Below are 5929 nucleotides of genomic sequence, written 5' to 3' on the forward strand. Positions count from 1 at the left end.
TGGGCGATGGCTTCTTGAACGGCTTCAGGTTCGGCGACGGGCTCTGAGACGGCCTCCGGTTGTGGTACACTAGAAGACGGAGCAGCCTGTACGGATTTACCCATTGCGGTTGCAAACATGGCGAATGCCTCCATCGCCTTCTCCGCACCCCCAAATTTCTGGAATAGCTCGGCCATAAACGCCGCCGCCCCAGAGTCGGCGAACCCTGAGGTGCTTCCGGTTCTTTGTTTGTTTTCCATGGATGTTCGATTATAGTGTAGGCAGGAGAGAGGACGTTTTTGGCAGGCGGTTGCAGGTGATGACGCTTGCGACCGTACGCCTCCCCATAAAGTTCATTTTGAAATCCGAACCGGTGCCAACTCCCTCCAAAATTTTACTCCACAACTCCTTGCCCTTGTGAATTCCTTCTGCAAAATCACACTTAAAGATAAACATTAAACTAAAAATTGAAACGCCAGACTCCCCGGGTCTAGGGTATGACGGTATCAAAAAAAAATTCCTTAAGGAGTCTGGTATTTTGAAAATATTTTTGGAAGATTATTTTTTTTCTGATTTGTTTGGGTTTTTCTTGATTTAAAGAAAGCGATTGAATATTTACAATTTATGTTCAAGTGTTCTCAAGATTCCCTAGGTCAGGTCAGGCTAAAACTTCTTGGATGCTGGACCTAGGAAATCTCTAAGAACACTCACTTCCCAGATCTATTAGGCGATATCGTGGGGTGCGCGTAGTGGCATTTCGTCCACTACACACATCTCCGAGCTATCCCTAAATACCTTTACCCTATGACCGTTAACAAGAAAAGGAGTAGAGTTTGAAGAACTTCCCTGGATTTCTACAGCTCCATTTGCACGCAAACTCACAACAGTGTATGGCCCAATCCATTTGGACTTTAACTTACCAGGCATTAGCTTGAGCCGGGATTGGAATAGGAGAACCTTCTGCCCGACTTGCAATTCCTTGACCCGGAGGTTCTTGTCATGCCAGAGTCTTGTTTTCTCTTTGTACCACATCGCCGATTCATATGACTCCAGCCTTAGCTCCTCCAACTCCTGCAGCTGCAATTTCCTCTCTTCCTCGCAGGATTCGGGTCTCATGTTTATTTCCTTGACCGCCCAATATGCTCGGTGTTCTACTCCCACGGGCAAGTGACACATTTTGCCGAACACAAGCCTATATGGTGACATCCCAATAGGCGTCTTGTATGCCGTCCGGTAAGCCCATAGTGCGTCTCCAAGCCTCTTACTCCAGTCTTTCCTGGACGGATTAACCGTCTTTTCCAGTATCGCCTTTATTTCTCTGTTGGATATTTCCGCCTGGCCGTTGGATTGAGGATGATAAGGTGTAGACAGTCTGTGATGGACGCCATATTTTCTCATCAGAGCTTCAATAGTCCGATTGCGGAAGTGTGTCCCATTGTCAGATATTATAGCTCTGGGCACTCCGTACCTGTTGAAAATGTTAGCTCTAAGAAACTTTGCTACCTTCTTAGCTTCACACGAGGTGGTTGCTTTTGCCTCTATCCATTTTGACACATAATCCACTGCCACAAGTATGTAGGTGTTCCCGTATGAAGACGGAAATGGACCCATGAAGTCCAACCCCCAAACATCGAAGATCTCACACACAATCACTGGGACTTGCGGCATCTCATCCCTCCTGGATATTCCCCCGGTCTGTTGACACCTCTCACAATTCTGACAAAACTCGAACGCATCCTTATGCAACGTAGGCCAGTAAAAACCACTATCTAACACCTTCCTTGCTGTCTTCCTAGGTCCAAAGTGACCTCCACAAGCTAGGGCATGGCAATGATTCAGCACATCCCTCTGTTCCACTCCGGGATACACCTCCGGATTACTTGGTCGGCTCCCATTCGCCACAAATACGGGTCATCCCAGAAATAGTACTTGGCCACGCTCTTCAATTTCATCTTCTGGGCCCGGGAGATTACTTGCGAACTGGGCACTTCTCCAGTGACTAAGTAATTTGCCAGATCTGCGAACCATGGCTCAGCGTTTTGATGGCATTTCCCTTTTTCGTCATCCCCTGAACCTGTTAACTCCATAACCTCCTCCCAGCTGGTAGGTCGAGGAAATTTTTTCACGTAGTACAAATGTTCCTCATGGAATGCGTCCGGTATTGCTTCCTCGGTCTCCCCTTGAAATATCCTGCTCAGATGATCGGCTACTTTATTTTCAGTTCCCTTTTTATCTCTAACTTCCCAATCGAATTCTTGCAAAAGCAACACCCAACGGATTAATCTCGGCTTGGATTCTTTCTTCGCCAGCAAGTACTTTATCGCAGCGTGATCAGTGAAGACTATCACCCTCGACCCAAGCAAATATGGTCGGAATTTTTCAAAAGAGTACACGACTGCCAACATTTCCTTCTCCGTGGTGTCATAGTTTTTCTGGGCCTGATTGAGCGTTTTTGACGCATAGAAAATTACGTAACTTTTTCCGTCAACTCTTTGACCTAGCACCGCCCCTACTGCGTAGTCACTCGCGTCGCACATTATTTCAAATGGCAAACTCCAATCGGGCGCTCGGATAATGGGAGCCGATACTAGTCTATCTTTCAGTAGTTGAAAAGCCTTTATGCACTCCTCATTGAAAACAAACTCAACATTATTGTGCAGCAAATGAGTGAGTGGCTGAGCAATCTTCGCAAAATCCTTAATGAATCTTCTATAAAATCCTGCGTGCCCTAGGAATCCTCTTACCTCCTTCTGGTTCGTCGGGTAAGGCAGTTTTGATATCACCTCAATCTTTGCCTGGTCTACCTGTATACCTTTTTCCGAGACTACGTGCCCTAGGACAATTCCCTTAGGGACCATAAAGTGGCATTTCTCGAAGTTCAAAACCAAATCTTTTTCCTGGCATCTTCTCAATACTTTATCCAGACTAGCCAAACATGAGTCAAATGAATTCCCGTACACAGTGAAGTCGTCCATAAAAATCTCGATGCAGTCCTCCAAAAGATCCGAGAAGATACTCATCATACACCGCTGAAAAGTGCCTGGCGCATTGCACAGGCCAAACGGCATCCTCCTGTAAGCATACGTGCCGAAAGGACACGTGAAAGTTGTCTTCTCCTGGTCCTCGGGATCCACATAGATTTGAAAATACCCACTATACCCGTCTAGGAAACAGAAGTATTGCTTGCCCGCGAGCCTCTCCAGCATTTGGTCAATGAAGGGTAGAGGGAAATGATCTTTCTTGGTCGCTTCATTTAACTTCCTATAATCGATGCACATCCTCCACCCAGTGACTAGTCTGGTGGGCACCAATTCATTCTTGTCGTTCTTGACCACCTGTATTCCTGACTTCTTGGGTACCATATGGACTGGACTCACCCATTCACTGTCTGGTATGGAATAAATGATTCCTAGGGAGAGTAGTTTCAATACTTCCTTCAGCACTTCTTCCCTCATGTTAGGATTCAATTTGCGTTGAGGGTCTCTGCAGGCTTTTGCTCCTTCCTCCAAGCGGATGTGATGCATGCACAAATCTGGACTAATTCCTACCAGGTCAGAGAGTGTCCACCCAATAGCCTTCTTGTTTCTTCGGATTACCTTCAGCAGTTCCTCTTCTTGTCCCTCGGTCAAGCTGCTGTTGATTATAACAGGGAAAGTTTCGTTTTCCTCTAGATAAGCATACTTTAGGCCTGGTGGAAGTGTTTTCAGCTCTTTCTTGGGAACATCTTTTTCCTGGGGCAAGGGATTTTTCTCTGTTACTTCCGTAATCATTCCCTTCCTTGACCCAGCAGAACCTTCCACACTTGCCATATAAGGTGTATTCCTTGACCTGGCTAGCTCCGGATTTGCACAGAATTCCAGAATTGCATCAGCTAACTCCTCATCAGATAACTCACTTGTGTTCATTGCTTGACACCAACTGGCTACCTCTCTATCAATGTCAAGACTCATCTCGGAGTTCTCAATCTGTTCCTGCATTAATTCCGTCTCAAGATATTCCTGGACCAAAGGGTTAATAACATCTATAGCATGCAAATTTTCAACGTCAAGAGGTTTCTTCATTGCCTCATCAATGCTGAATGTATATTTCTCCCCATTGTAATCAAGGCAAATTGTTCCATCAAAAACATCAATGATAGTCTTAGCGGTTCGTAGGAAGGGTCTCCCTAAAAGTACTCCGCCCGACTCAGCAGATTCATTATCACTCATCTTAATCACATGGAAATCAGCAGGGTACAAGAAGTCATGTACCCTGACTATCACATTCTCAAGCACCCCTTCAGGACAGATGCATGACCTATCCGCCAATTGAATCACAACTTTCGTATCTACCATGCCTACCCCAACTAACTTCTTGTATATGGAAAGTGGTAACACGTTTATCGACGCACCTAAATCACACATAGCATGCTCGATTTTCACATTACCAATAGAGATGGGTAAGGTGAACATACCTGGGTCATTGCATTTTGAAGGCATCTTCCTTTTCTGAATTACTGCGGAGACATTCTCGCCTATCAGAATTTTCCCACTGGGCCTAGCCTTCCCAGCTATAAATTCCTTGATGAACTTGCTAAAGACTGGCATCTTCAGGGCCTGTAAAAATGGCAGATTGATTTCCAACTTCCCAAAAATGTCCATGAAGTCTACCGGTTCTTCCTTCTGTTTCTTGGCTTCCCCCCGACTCGGAAAGGGTTTCAGTCGCTTCCCTGCTCCGGTAGAACTTTCAGCTGATAACTCTCCAGTTTCTTTTCCCACTGCCTCATCTTCCAACTCCGGCTCTGGATCGAGGAAGAATGGTTCGGTCGGTCTAGGCAATTGTTTCTCCAAATCTTTCTCCTCAAGGTCATCCTTGACCAAGGGACTTCCTCCCTCCAAGTGTCTGGGTCTGGGAGTTGTATCCTCTTTCTTCTTGCCTTCCTTAGGATCTGTCCCCTCCTTTGTTCTCACCACCGGTCCCTCATATCCTTTCCCGGACCTCAAGGTAATCTGACTTATATTAGCTCTATCAGGTGGCCTTACTGAGGCCGGAATTTTTCCTTCGTTTCCCCGCATGTCACTCAAAGAAGTGGCTATTTGGGACAATTGCTTAGCCAACATATCCATGGCTGCCTTCTGCTCCTGTTGAGCATCTTGCAGCTTGTGCACTACGTCATTGTTCGATTGCAGGTTGTTTTGCATATGTTGCTGAGAACTGACGAGGTCTTGCACCATATCATCGATATTCTTTGTTAACTTTGGTGGTTGACTGGGTCCCAGCCCTATACTCAGAGTCGGTCCACTTGCTTGATTCTGACGAGCGTTTCCTTGACCGCCTGAAGAGTTATTGTATTGATTTCCTTGGCCCTGGTAATTGTTTTGGAAATTCCTTTGGTGCGGTGGTACATAAGGGTTCCCTTGATTATTCTGATTCCTGTTTCCCCAGCTCGAGTGGTCTCCTTGGTTCCGATTAATCCAGTTGCCCTGCCCCTCTTGATTCCTTCCTGACCAGTTACCTTGTCTTTCGGGGTGAGGTGCAAACTGCTGACTTTGTTGTGGTGCCGGCTGATTCTGTTCGTTGTCAGTCCATCTGAAATTCGGATGGTTTCTTCAAGGCGCATCTCTCTGTCTCCCTGGATTCCAGCTCCCATCGGGATTTTAACTTCCCATTGCATTGACCTGGGCCTGATAATCTTCTTCCTGGGTCCCGTAATATTGTTGCATTTGATTATCTCCTGGACCAGGAGATTTCTCCTTCCCTTGTGAAGCTAGTGGAATCGTCTTTTCAATCGCGTTCAAAAGAGCCTTCTCGAGCCTATCAATCCTCGCTTCGACTTTGTTATCTTCTTGTTCTCTCCCAGCATGCACCGATCCTCTTTTCACTGCATTCCTAGGGTTATCGTACGCCTTCTTAGCGTCAATCAACTTCCCTAGGATCTCTCTTGCCTCACTTCCCCTTTTTCTTGTGAAAT

The sequence above is a fragment of the Salvia splendens genome, chromosome 7 (assembly GCF_004379255.2).
Source record: "Salvia splendens isolate huo1 chromosome 7, SspV2, whole genome shotgun sequence".
Lineage (NCBI taxonomy): Eukaryota > Viridiplantae > Streptophyta > Magnoliopsida > Lamiales > Lamiaceae > Salvia > Salvia splendens.